We start from the raw sequence: 13775 nt of genomic DNA on the forward strand, positions 1-13775 counted from the left end.
AAATACTTGAAAGAAGTTAGCTGTCATCTTTGTGCCATGTGGTATATGACAGAGCACCCATCACTTCTCACTAGCAGTGCTGAAGAAACAACTTAGCAAAATTGTGGGAGAGTAGAAATGTTTTAATGGAAGTGAAAGGAATGCTTTCTATTTCCCATTCCTCCTTTCCCTACATCCCTTCCAGCCCCCATAGCCCTGCAGCTCCTGAGGCAGCTCTGGTGCTCCACTGACCCTCCAGCGAGACGTGTCCTCAGGCTGGAGTGCTTCCACATGGGAACAAGGGGTGGAATAAAAACACGTAACTCCTGGCAGGGGAAAGGAGAGTTACAGCAGTGAACCACATGGCCCAGGGTTAGAGCTCTGTGCCACGACCATCCATGGATAATTCCATAAGCCAGGCCCCTGGCTGCTGGCTCACTGGCACGGCCACGGTGGGATCAGCAGCACAGCATTCTCTGGGATGGTGCTCAGGAATGGCTCCAAGCAATCCATGGGAGAGGGCTGCTCCCTATTGGCAGCACCGAGGGGGTCACCCCGCTTCCAAGGAACCCAGCCCAGCCAGGAGGGTGCATCCTGTGTCACACTGCTGGCTCTCAGCCAAGATACACATCCCAGCCCATTCCCTGGACAGAGGCACTGTAGCAGCCAGGAGACTGTTCCACGCTGCTGTGGAGCCACAGCTCCAGCATAACCACGAGCCTGGAAGTTGTGTTCATGTGATCAGGTCCCACATTTGCCTTTTATTTTCTGGCAAATTATTTTAATGAAGAAATCTGGTCACAAATTTTTAAAGCAATGGTATTTTCTGTCATGGGTTTCATTTGCTCACTGCACTCATTGATGGGCTCTGTCCTTCAGCATAGAAACATCGATCAGCTTTTCCTAGAGAAAATAAGGCTTATCCAATTGCAACTGTGTGTGTCTGTCAGTCCCCCCTGGGAAATGCAGAACCCATGGACCCAATGTCACAGAGGAACAGAAATTTCAATGTACTCAGTTCCTACAAGGTTTCTGAAAATTCAGACCTGTGTAGGTAAGACAGACCCTTCAAGCATTGCAAGCAAAAGATGGCCACAGCGCAGTCCTTACCCCTTATCCAGTCTGGCTACACAGAGGCACATTCCACCTTGCCTCCTTGCCTAGCCCACCTCTGGAATATTTAAAAACTGGCACCTTAAAGTAGGAAAAAAATTCCTTGCTTCATCCTTTTGGTATCATGTATGCTACAAAAGAGAAATTAGCTTTTTTAAATTCTCTTTGAACACAGAGGATAAGCAAAGCCCACCCACCTGAATTTAAACAATCATCTACTGCCAAGCTCAGTGCAGGAGCTGGGGAGGAGTGTCCATGCAGCCACAGGGAGGGAGGAGAGCTGAGCAACACATGGAAAACCCTCATTCTGACATGTAGAAAACTGCACAGATTCTCAGTGCTTTGCCTCCATCCTGTGGATGCTGACTGGGGGCTTTGAACCCTCTCTTACAGCCTTCTCACTCCGGTTTGTCCGTTCTGCCGCTGCCGTGGCTCCTCCCTCCTTTACCAAGGGGTTTAACGCGCACTTCACAAGCGGTGTGGCATCCTCTGCCTCCTCCTGCGGCCAGGGGGCTTGGACAGAGACCTGTCCCCGCTGTGAAGGTTGGGTCTAGTGTGGAAAATCCTCTTCTGCCCCACTCCCAGTGCTCTGCTTTAAGTGGGGCCCACTGCAGGATGGGGTCAGCCCGAGGTAAAACCCAGAAACACAAAGAACATCCCGCGGGTGTCACCCACCACCGGGCTCATCTCGAGCTCTGGCCCTCGCACCACGTACGCGACAATGCCCCGAGGGAGCCACCGAACAGCAGGGATTTATCGGCACAGTTACTTCAGTGCAAAACCAAAACCAAACTAGCAAACAAACAAACAAGCCTTTTACCGCTGTAATTCTGACAAATATGAGCCATCTGCAGGCACCGAGCCTCCCGAATTCTCAGCAAATAGCACAGGAGCAGCTCCACATACTCCTCTAACCTCAGAGCCCCCAGCTACCAGGGACCAAAAAACCCAGAGTGGACAAAGAGCAGAGCAATCCTCTTGAAATGACGTTTTCGTTTTGAAAATGCATACCACCAATGACAAATGTTTATTTTCTAATCTTAAACTATTTTATGGTTTGGATCCCTATGATGTTAATTGACTTAGAACATTTTTATATTAACTATTAATCTTTGAGATGGAACATAATCAAACCTTTTCAGGTATATAATAAACCAATTTACTATCAAAAGAGAATTATCTTCAAATAAGTCCAACAGGGTAATTACACGTAAAAATTAAGTCTGACACCTCTTCACCTGAACCTGGATCTCTGCAGCCCATTTTTCCAACTGAGCTCTCAAAGACCTTTCTCTGAAAAGTACCAACGAGCTTCCTAGTCCCTAAGCAACACAAAAGTAAAGGACTCTAAACCCAATAATTACAGTTGTTTAGGAATATTATTTTAGCCAAAATGAAGTCCTCAAAAGTTTCTTCCAAATCCATCATTTTAAGAACATAAAAGCATCAAGATTACACTAACTTTATTTTCTTCTGTAATCTTTATAAGTTCTGGTCTGATAAGCAAAATAAACAAGCTTTTCCAATTGTATTTAAATTGATTTAACTACAACTGCTTGGTCTTGACATGAGCTCAAGGTGTCAGACAAATTGAGGTAGGTAATTCAATCAAATATACTGCAGTTAAATCCCACATTCAATGCCTGCAAGTACCTTCAACATTCTTGTAGATATTCCTGCTATTTATTAAATACTTCCTTTACTTTTTGTGTACTGTTTTTCCCCTCTGAAAACAAACCTTAAAACTTCAGTTCACACTCTGCTTTGCTTTGGCAAGCACCAACACAGAACTGTTGCCCACAGAGCTAATAAGGAGTTTTCTCCTACTCCCTGTTTTTCTTTCTGAACTCCTGACCATTGTCCATCATTTCCCAGCTGATCCCACAGACTCAGGGCTGGGGCACATCCCACCAGCCCACACTGCCAGGACAAGGAACTCAGCCCTCACCTGTAGGGTTTCCCTCCCAGGTGATGGATTGGAATTGGGTGACCAGGCATCACCCACCTGCCTAGAGCACTGTTCCATATAAAAGGAAGCCTCCTGCACTTAAATGAGCACACCCAGGATGGTAAAATGAGAGAAGCTTCCCGGAAAGGGAGGAAAGAGAAGCATCTCAGGTGATGTTACAACCTCTGGAAGAGGTACTGGAGAACGAAACAAGGACAACGGACAGGTCCGAGCTGCCATCAGGAGCCAGCCCCCTCCTTCCTGGAATAGTGCACACTCCAAACACAGCCACCTACCAGAGAAGGGCAAGCCTGGAGGGAACTACAACGGGTGAAGCAAAATCCCGGCACAGGGTAAGGAACACACACACTTGTGTTGGGCTCTGCTCCAGCACTGCAGTCCCTCTGTGCTGAGCAGAGGACACAGAGTACCCCTAAAGCTGTGCCTAGACTAAGGAAACCTGTGCTGGGCTGGGTCTAAACCAGCAGCTTTCCCAAGGCAATACTATCTGTTGGAAAAGGGAAGGGAAGGGAAGGGAAGGGGGAACGCTGGTTTTCCCCAGTCAGCCAGCCTCACTGCGAGGCTCCCAGAGGGCACGTGCAGCCAAGGAACCCCTGTGTGGGGTTCCCCACTAACCAAGCTGGTGCTGTGGGGCCAGGGAAGCCCTTGTGGTACAGCCTCAGCCTTAGATTGAATTACCTCCCTTCCTCTAATTAGCACCTCCTAAAGTACAGGGTGAATCAAAGCAATCACAGGTTAGAATGGCCTGGGATAAACTGAGTTATGATTTAGACTGAATTGGTGCAGCACAGGCCAAACTGCTCAGAACAACTGCTCTGATTTGATCAGAGTTCCTGTTACTTTTTAAACTTAAATTAGCTATTCCCAAACACAGCCTAAATAAGGACAGGATCCTTCTCTTCCCTCTGAGGCTTTGAGGATGCTAACACGCCCAGCAGCATCACCTTCCTGGCCCTATTCTGCTGCTAACAACACTCTTCTTTATACATATAAGGTAATTAATTTACAGGTAAGTTCTAAATGCTTTAGAGTCCTAGATTCTTTTCTCGAACTTACACTTGGAATATTGGCAATGACTAGTAAGATGTATTTTTTGTAATTGTGCTCCTTTAAGTAAGTATCCATAGCTTATTTTCCAGATGCTGTGGAGTTAACAGCTCCTTTTAGTTAAAACTTATTTTCATGACAGTATTATACTTAAAATTATACTGCTACACTAAATACTGTGAACACAGAACTAGAGGTGTTTCATGCATCCTAACTAGACTCCTCGCCCACCAAAAAGGAATTCTGAATTCAGACTGGTTAGGACTGCTAGGGATAACTTCTATTTCCATCATCTCTTTTCTACGGAACTCCAGCAGAAGCATCACTTGGTGGGCAGTGGATCCTTGTTGGATCTAATGCAGCAGACAAGTACTTCCTAAATTTTGGCTTTAGGGTTATTTTCAGCAGGATGCACAGAAATCTGGCTGATGGGGCTGGACTCTCAGAAAACTTCCCCTGTGGGGAGCTGTATTTTGAATGTCCCAATACCGCAGAGATCAATGTGCTGCTGAGTTAATGCTGTCCACCAGCAGCTGCACACTTCCTTCCTCTGGGCTTGGCCACAGATTCCAGGATTACCATAAACACTGACCCATCAGATGGGGAAACTGAGGCAACAAAGGCTGTATCTCCTCAGATCCCACAAGGAACAGTGCTGGCAGAGGTGGAAGTGCACTGCAGGCTGATGCTCAACTCCCTTGTTTTCTTATAGCAGATTGTCCTGACAAGGGTTTTCCTTGGATCACAGGATATGATGAGAGAACTTATCATTTAAGAAGTTAAGAGGACCTTAATCAAAGTAATTACTGAAACTGATCTGATTGGGAAGTAATCTATTTAGAAAAAGTTAGGACTGCCAACTGGGAAGCTCCGACCCAACCCCTGAGCTGATTGCTTTAGATGTGGATGATTTCCCACTTAATTTTTCAAGTGCTATTGAAAATGTCTTCATCTGTGAATGTCAAATATTTATTTTTCTAAAACACTAAATAATGGCCATCTAGGCATCTCAACATGTAAACAACATGTTAGATAGGCTTTCAAGCACCTGGGTGTATGTGAGTTTCTCTCAAGCAATCGGAAGCGCTGCACCTCACTGCAGCTACCGTGGCACTCCAGGGAATTCCCCTGGGATAGAGCTCTTGGTAGGGCTGGCACTGTCACATCCTGCCTGGGAGAGCTCCTCTTAAACCAGCTGCTGAGAGCTTGTTCTTCCCTCCCAGGATCCCAGCAGTGACAGTTCCATTTGAACTGTCTGCCCCCTGAAAATCACAACCCATCATGAATTTGATTAATCAACTCTGCACTTGTGGTGCATATTTGCATTTTCTGCAGGTTTAGCTGGGATGTACAAACATCAAATCACAGATCGTAGAATGGTCTGGGTTGGGAGGGACCTTAAAGCTGATCCTGTTCCAGCCCCAGTCAGGGCAGGGACACCTTCCACTATCCCAGCCTGCTCCAAGCCCCGTCCAGGCTGGCCTTGGACACTTCCAGGGATCCAGGGGTAGTCACAGCTTCTCTGGGAACCTGTGCCTGGGCCTCCCCAGCCTCACAGGGAGGAATTCCTTCCCAATATCCCATCTATCCCTGCCCTCTGGCACTGGGAAGCCACTCCCCCTTGTCCTGTCACCCTTGTAAAGGGTCTCTTTCCATCATTCTTGTTGGCTCCTTCAGGTCCTGGAAGAGCACAGTTATATCACCCTGAAGCTTCTCTTCTCCAGGCCGAACAATCCCAATTCTCCCAGGCTTCCCCCACAACAGAGCTTCTCCATCCCTCTGATCCTTGGTGGTCTCCTCTGGACTCATTTTAACAGGTCCATGTCCCTCCTGCGCTGGGAACCCCAGAGCTGGAAGCAGCACCGCAGGAACTTTTCATATACAACAGACAAAAACCAATCTCCTATTTAAAATGTACAAGAGATGGTGCCAGTGATTTAGGTGCCAGCAAATGAAGGGATTTCATCCAGACTTGGTCCTTTACTTTCTGGGCTAAGAGGAGTAAGAATCATCACACCTGATCTACTCTCAGTGATGAATGAGAAAGGCACTTGTGGAGAGGAATACTCCTGAGGAAGTATGGAATAAGGATGCAGTCACAGAGGGAGCGAGTGTGGGAAGGGGCAGCCTTTAAATCTGGGATAATCTTAGTACTCCTACACTGACATTACCAAAGTCCAAAAAACCTATCATGTATCGGAACTGGCTTCCCTGAGGAGAGCAGGCTGGAAACACATGGATGGGGCAGAACTTGTGCAGGGCTTGGACAGGGAACAGCTGCACACCCATAACCCAGAAAAGGCAGTTTTAGGGTTATACAATTACATATTCAGCTGTGATCCTGAAATGATCATGATGATGCTCTGGAACCCCAAGTTACTGTCCCAAAAGGGCAAGAAGCCTAAAGCTCCTCTCAGAGCACACATATGTCTACAAACACATAGGAATTTTCATTTTCTGTCAGATTCCAGTCCTACTTCATGCATCCTGGTTTTACAGCTTCCAGAATGGTTGAGGTAGGAATCCTGGAGTTTCTCTTGTCCAACCCCCTTGCTCAAGCATTTCTTGCAAGTTCTTGCCAAAACAGTTCAGCCTGATTTTCAGAATGGTTTTTACAAAAATGTGCAAGTGCTCCAAGTTATTCTTCCACTTACACCTGTGGAAAAGATTCTTCCACAGGAATGAAATATGTGCATAGAAATCTGTCAAAAGAGCATATGTGATTCCTAAAGTCTCCTGCAAACACGATTTCTGTTGGTGTCAATCTCGCAGCATTACAAGAGATCAAAGAAAAGCCAATGCAGTATGGAAAAACTTGGGAAGGTGAAGACTCAGTTTCCTTTTGAATTCAGACCACTTTTTCTGGTTTTTTAACTGCTTAATGCTACTGAGCCTCTGACAGTGTCACATCCTTGTGCTGGGGAATCACCACCCTGGAAGGGAGTTACCAACACTTGCGGTGCAAGGCTGGGGATGGAAAGTCACCTTTCAATTATGAAATGCACGTACAGCTCCAGCATACGTGGAATGTTTACATCCTTAGAAAAATGATCCAACTGTCCTATTCAATCTCCAGGGCAGACTGACAGGGGAATTTTTCTTTAATAAAGAACTTTGATGAAACAGGAATTCAGCTTTAGTGCATGCTGCAGTGACTGGAACAGGATCAAGTCTTAACTAAGTTCCACACGATGTTTTCAGGGGAAAAGAGGAGAATGTTTCATGGAATTTAAGTTGGGATTTGGCTTGCATCCTAGAACATATATCTTGTTATGAAAACTGCTGAAACACTTTTAAGTGGGCAAGTCATAAGTGTCCTTGGAGCTATCCTGTCAACTGGAAGTCACACAGGCAGAACCTCCTAAAGTAGAAAAGCCTGAAATTGGGAGGGGGGGTGAGGGAGGGGCAAGTAATCTTGGAATCCTATCTGTTATCCGGAACGGCTCGCTTGTGCCTACAGCATGAAGTAGTTACAACTTGTTTTCTGCTATTGTCACAGATCCAGGACGTTACTCTGGCTAAATCATAATCTCTTCCTGCCTCAGTTCATCCATGTGCAAACCTGGCTCGCTAACTCTTACCTTAATGTGTCATGGGGCTTAATTAATAACACTTAGGTCTTTTAAGTCCTCTACAAACATTAACTACTTCTTGTAACAACTCTCCAAGGTATCATTATCCCCATTTTACTCATGGAGAAACGGCAAAAGAGGTTGTCACTTGCCCAAGGCAACAGAGTAATAGTTATACTTGGAGATCCTCTTCACGGACTACTCTAACAGTGGAAACATATCAAGAAAGGCAAAGACAATAATGACAAACTCGAAATTACTTTTGAAAGTGCACCATAAGCACCTGGAAGACGATGGAAAATCCTTCCCAGAAACAATAGGCTTGGGACCAGAAAAAGCATCACAACTGTCACCACAGAGGACAAAGTACCCTGGACAGACCTGGGCTAGAGCTCACCCAAACAGCCACAAAGAAACAGCCAGACCTGTCCTCTCGAGCGCTCTTAAGTACCATAAAATTGAGCAACAGGCTTGTACAGTGCTCTCCAGTAACACCGAGCGAGCAGATAATCAATGTGGTATGCAGCATGCTAATTCCTTCCGCCGCGTTCCCAGCAGGGACCGGGAATGCCAATAACGGCCCTAGACGGCGGGGGTCCTGCACGGTGCCGGCGGGTCCAGCGCGGCCACCGCCCCCGCCGGTGACAGCGACAAAGTTGGTGTCCCCCGCGCCCCGCTGCGCTGACATCCCTCGAGCCGCCGCCGGGAGCCCTGCCCGGGCACCGCGGACCCCGACACCCGCCGGGGCGGCCGACCCCGCCGTCCCCGTCCCGCTTCTCCCCGGGGCCGGTGACAGCCGCGTCCAGCGCTGCCGCCCCGGCGGCGACAACAACACCAGCAACAGGCGCGTCCTGCGCGGGACCCGCGCGGGCACGGCCCGCGATGCGCCCGCAGCGCTGCGGCTCCGGCCCGGCCCCGGGGCGCGGGACGGGCCGGGCGGGCGGGACCCGCCGCAGGCCTCGGCCTGGAGGGGCGGGCGGGGGGTGTCAGGCGGGGTGACACCGCTCCGCCGCTCCCCGCGGCAGGGCCGGCCCGGCAGGGCTGCGGCCGGGGCTCGCCCGGGGCTCCGCGGCGGCCGCGGGGGGCGAGAGGGGGGGACGCGGTGTGTCCGCGGGCAGCGGGCCCGCCGCGGGCAGGCCCCGAGGGGACATCCCGCCGGTCACTCGGAGCGGCCACCCCGCGCCCCCACCTGATCCCGGGCTGGGACCCGCGCGGGTCCGCCGCGTCACTCACCTGCGGGAGCGGGGGCCGGGGAGCGGCGCCGCGGGGCCGCGCTGCGGGCGGGCGGGCGGGCGGACGGGCGGAGGGTGCTGGCGGTGGCGGCGGGTCCGCGCTCCGGGCGCTCGGCGCTCAGCGCTCAGTCGCCATTTCCCGCCTACCGACCCGCTGCACCGCACCGAGGGACCCGGATGGCAGCGGGGCCGCCGCGCAGGCGCGCCCGGCCGGGGGAGGGGGCCGGGCCGGGGCAGGCCGGGAAGGAGGGAACGGGGCCTGGCGCGGGAGCGGCGCCCGGAGTCGGCGGGATCGGGATCGGGACCGGGACCGGCAGCGGTGCCCAGGGCCCCGCGGCCGAGCTGCGTCAGCGGAGGAGGCACGGCCGCTCCGGTATCCTGGCGCCGGGCCGAGCTGGGCCGGGCTGAGCCGCCGCGCCGGGAGGTGAGGGGAGAAGGGGAGCTCTGAGGGGACCGCGCGGGCGGGGTGGGGGGGAGAGGGGATGAGGGGGGAGCGGGAGCGAGTCCCGGCCCTTCCCGGCGGGTCCCGGCTCTTCCGGCGCTTCCCGGGAGCAGCGGCGCGGCGGCAGCGCCGGGCAGGACTCGCCGCAGGCGGAGGACGGACCGGCAGCGGAGTCCCGGGCCGCTCGCGGCTCCGGCCGCCCCCTCCCCGCGCTCCCGTGGGCACCGCCGGACGCTCCCGTGGCCTCTCCTCGGCTGTGCCGGCCCGGCCCGGCCCTGCTGGCTCGCTCTCCGTCCCATTCCCAAAGCGTAGGGCAGTGCTGGCTTGTGGTTTCGGTTGCTGTTTTAAGTCGCCTGTGGACTCTGGTGTGAAGTTTTATTTCCGCTTTTTTTTTTTTTTTCCTAGGCAGCCGCTTTGTGTGTGAAATGCTGAGGATGCTGCATGCTTTACTATTTGAAGGGCATAATGAAGCAGCTTGGCCATCTCTTGCAGTATAGGAGGATGTAGGGAGGCTTACATTTCTCATTTAAATGCTACTGAACTTGGCTATCTTAATTCTTCTGTTGATGATCACTTTTACCCACCAGTCTTTTAAACAGAAATCTTCAGTTCGCAGGTTCACCTGTGTTATGACAGGATAACATCTCAAGGTATTGCCCAGAATGGAAGGGTTTTATGGGAGTATCTGGCATCCTCTAATTTGGCAGTAAAGAAGCCTACACGGGTGTTGTGTTTCCTGGTACCTGTTGACTCCCTGCTTAGCTTTTGAACGTGGATCAGATTATAGAAGTCCCAGCTCTCTAGTCACCTAAAATATTTATTGGCTTGTTAAAGAGAAGCACATCTGCTGCTGTGAAGCCAAGATTTGTTTTTAGAATTCTGTCACAGGACTCTACTAGTCTGTCTTTAGCAGAAGACACTATAAAGCTAATTTTACCATAGAAAAGAGGTCATAGGAAGGCAGTGGAAACAGTGCAGTCCTCATTCAGAACAGGTAACCATATTCCTTTAGAGCATTCAGGTATTTCTTGTGAATGATCAGCTGTGAAAAAGGTTAGTTTGGGCATGTTAAAGCCTCATTAAGATGGTTTGGCAGTCCCTTAGGAGGAACTTGTATGGCAGGATAACTGTGTGATGTCTCACACTGTGAGCCCAAAAGGACATTGATACTTAGAAAGTGGGAGTTTTGGGAAATGGTGGGTGGAAATACTCTCTCAAGCCATGTAATTAAAATGAAACGAGCTGCCACAGGAGATGATCCAGCAAGATTCAAAGCAAGCAGATATTTGTGTGAGCACCAGCACGGCCAAAAACACTCTTGAGAATAGATTAAACGTGTGACTCAGGGTTAAAATTGATCTTTACAGCAATGAGAACTGGCCTTTTCTGTGTTACAGGATATCAAAATTTGTGTTTCGCAGTGCCTTGTGCTCTCCTCAAGTTCCCTGGTGCTGAATTAGGGAGAGGGGGCTGGACTGGCAGGAAAGGGAATATGAAAAATCATCTTGCTGATGGTGTTGCTGTGCAGGGAGAAGTTCAAAAGTCCCCTGCTGTACCCTGCTCCCCACGGAGCACGTCCCTCTTCCCAAGCACAGCTTCAGCTCCGTGTGTGAAGTGTAAAAATCCTGTGCCGGCACATGGCGCCTTCGGAGCTCGGAATGTGTGTTTGGGCCAAAGAAAAGGCTCAGTTGGCAGCAGTGGGCTTCCCCCTGCCAGAGGATTTGGGCTCCAGTCACAATGAGACATTCGAGGAGCATGTTTGCTTCACAGAGAAACTGAAGGGGAAATGTGTAGTTGTCAGACCACTGCCCATTCCCACAGTGGGATCCTGACTGCTCCTTGAAGGCCATTCCTCATGCTTTAGGATTTCCTCTCAACTCTTTTTCCTTGAGCCTTGCAGAGCCCTTAGCTCTGTGTTTATACATCATGTAAACCGAAGTGCTCCAGAGTGAGTTCCCTGCTTGAGCAGAGCTGATGTGGGCCGGGTTCAAAGTGTCTTGGGCAGCTGTTTGGAGGATCTGCAGCTCAGGGCTGGGTGGGGTTTATTCCAGTTTCAGTTTAATTTCAGCATCTGGCACTTCTCAGTAATTTCAGGAGTCTTCTTTGGGTTTATATCTTACTATTGCCCATTTTCAGTGTTTGCTGTTTTCTTTTGCCTTTCTGAAGGGAATCAATTCTGTTGGATAGGTGACCAGAGTTAAAAGAGAAGCAGCTCCCAGGCTGTGCTGCTCCTCCATCCCCGGCGTCTGGGAGCCAATCTGGCTGTCCAGGAGCACTCCAGACTTGCTGTTCTCACTGCAGACACTCCAGCTGACAGCAACAGGGATTCATCTGCTCCCAATCCCCACAGAAGCACATGGGAATGAACCTTGTGTTTGATCTGGCACAGTGCAGCACTGGAGAGTGGCATGAGACATTCCTCCAGGGATGGAAATGCACAGCCACGAGTAGTCAAACCCAGTTTTGGGAAGTTGAACTGTAGATTATCCATACCAGTAATCCCAGTGTGGCTACATCGGGTTTCATATAGGTTGAGGAATTGGAGTATTATGGTTTCTATATTGGCATAAAGAAATTCAGGCATAAATACCATTACTCTTTTTCTGGCTGGCTTGAAAATTCCACTGCACTCTCACAAATAGGGAGGGATGGCCCCAGTTGGTTTTGTGGGTTTGTTTTCCTGTTTTATTTAAACTGGTCTCCTCAGTCCTGGAGCCAGCTGGAACAGCAGGACACTGCTCCTCCTTATAAAGTGCCAAATCTCACATTTTCTAGTTTGTCACAGCAAGACTTTTGATCCTATCAAATATTTTGGTCAGTATCCTCAAGGAAGGGTCCCAGGTTACTTCAACTGGAAGTTCCATACTTGGGTCCCAGGGTACTGAAAGCTCCGTGTATCTCCTGGAGCAGGGATTGCAGCTGACAGATTTATGGCACGTGGAAATTCTTCTTAATAGGGATAAAGTTTTCAGATAGAGAATTTCTTCAGAGATATGTGTGCACACAGAAGTGGGTCCTGCTGAGACCTTGGGACCTCCAAAACCACCACATGAACCAGCATTGTTCAATCCAGCTTTCTCTGGTCTGCAAACTGTAAACAGGGGCAGTAAATAGATTTATAGAGAAGAAAACCTTTTGTACTTTCTGTATGTTCTAATGCAGAACCCCACTCACAAGCTCTTCTGTCCTGCAGGCTTTGGATTTCCCACTGTTGCTGTGTTTGCATATATGAAAATGTAAAGTGATAACATTTAATAAAATCCACAAACCATTATCTTGTGTCTGTTTTTTGTCACTTCAAAGTATCAAAAGCTCTTCATGGCTGTTAAAATGCTGAAAAATATGGGGGTTTGTTTCATCCAGAACTGGGTTTCACCTTTTGGCAAGATCCTGCCCATCAGTCTGGTTTTCCTCATTTTGAAATTAAAATGGGTTCATCAGTGATTCTTTGTTTTTCTGGGATCCATGTGACTTTGGGAAAGCTTTGGCAGAGCCTGTTTGCTGAAAACCTCCAAAATTGGGCAGGTAGGACTGGCTGGAATAAGTGGAGTTGTTTCTCTGGCTGTTGGGTGGAGGTGCTTGCATTTCTCACACTGCCTGAACTCATCCCTCAGCCTTGGCAGCCGAATCTCAGCTCCCTGCTCCTTGTTTTAAATGCATTGCCACGTGGATACAATGGGATCTATAACTGGAACCTCAGACGCAGGACTGGGTGTGCTGCTGGAGCTATCTGGGCATGTTGGTTAAAATCTGGGCTGGGCCATGGTGGGAAGAGGCTTTGTTGGATTTCTCCTGTGGACCCCGGAATGCGAGAGCCAGTTTGATTCCCAGTGTCGCTGGGTGCTGAGGGAAGCAGCTGCTCGAGATCTGTCAGCGTTGTCTGTGCTGCCATTGCCATGGAAACGGGAATCGGCTCCACACAAACGGCACTCGGATGTTGGAACAGCATTTTCAAAACAAACCCGAGCTGGTTTGTCATTCTCGGTGCTCAGAGCCCAAGTGCTGCCACACAGCCTGGCTGCAGGGACAGCTGCGGGCCCATGAATCTGCATCTCCTGATTAGAGAGATGCTCCAGACCCCTCATCATCTTTGTGGCCTCCTCAACCCTCACCAGTAGCCCCCTGTCTTTCCTAAGCTGTGGAGCCCAGAATTGAACACAATACTCCAGCTGTGGCCTCACTAGGGTGAAGCAGAGTAATCACTCTGACAGAAAGAGGAAAAAAAGAGAATACATAGAATGCAAAGAAAAAGAAAAGGCAGAGAAGCTCTTTAATTTAGGGGTCTCCCCAAGCTGTGCTGTGTGATGCTGCACTACTTCGGAGAACATGGGGTTCAGCTGGAACCAGGACACAGCGCTGAGCTGGAGTTCCACTTTTTAAATGCAGAAACTGGGAGGAATTTTTTTTTTGCCATTGACACT

At 49.8% G+C, this 13775-nt stretch overlaps 1 protein-coding gene and 1 long non-coding RNA gene across 2 annotated transcripts in view; one reads left to right on the forward strand and one right to left on the reverse strand.

Annotated features, from left to right (window-relative positions):
- CTDSPL2 (CTD small phosphatase like 2) overlaps window positions 1-8978 on the reverse strand; it is a 31599-nt gene extending 22621 nt beyond the window's left edge. The window contains exon 1 of the mRNA XM_069025387.1: window positions 8914-8978. The gene's annotated coding sequence lies outside the window, so the exon portion shown is untranslated. The remainder of the gene's footprint in view (window positions 1-8913) is intronic.
- A 292-nt stretch (window positions 8979-9270) lies between these two features.
- Window positions 9271-12628, forward strand: LOC138116279 (uncharacterized). The gene is made up of 2 exons (XR_011154088.1): window positions 9271-9336; window positions 9760-12628. It is a non-coding gene; the product is annotated as an uncharacterized lncRNA (long non-coding RNA).
- The last annotated feature ends 1147 nt before the right edge of the window (window positions 12629-13775 follow it).

Source organism: Aphelocoma coerulescens, chromosome 10, assembly GCF_041296385.1.
Source record: "Aphelocoma coerulescens isolate FSJ_1873_10779 chromosome 10, UR_Acoe_1.0, whole genome shotgun sequence".
Lineage (NCBI taxonomy): Eukaryota > Metazoa > Chordata > Aves > Passeriformes > Corvidae > Aphelocoma > Aphelocoma coerulescens.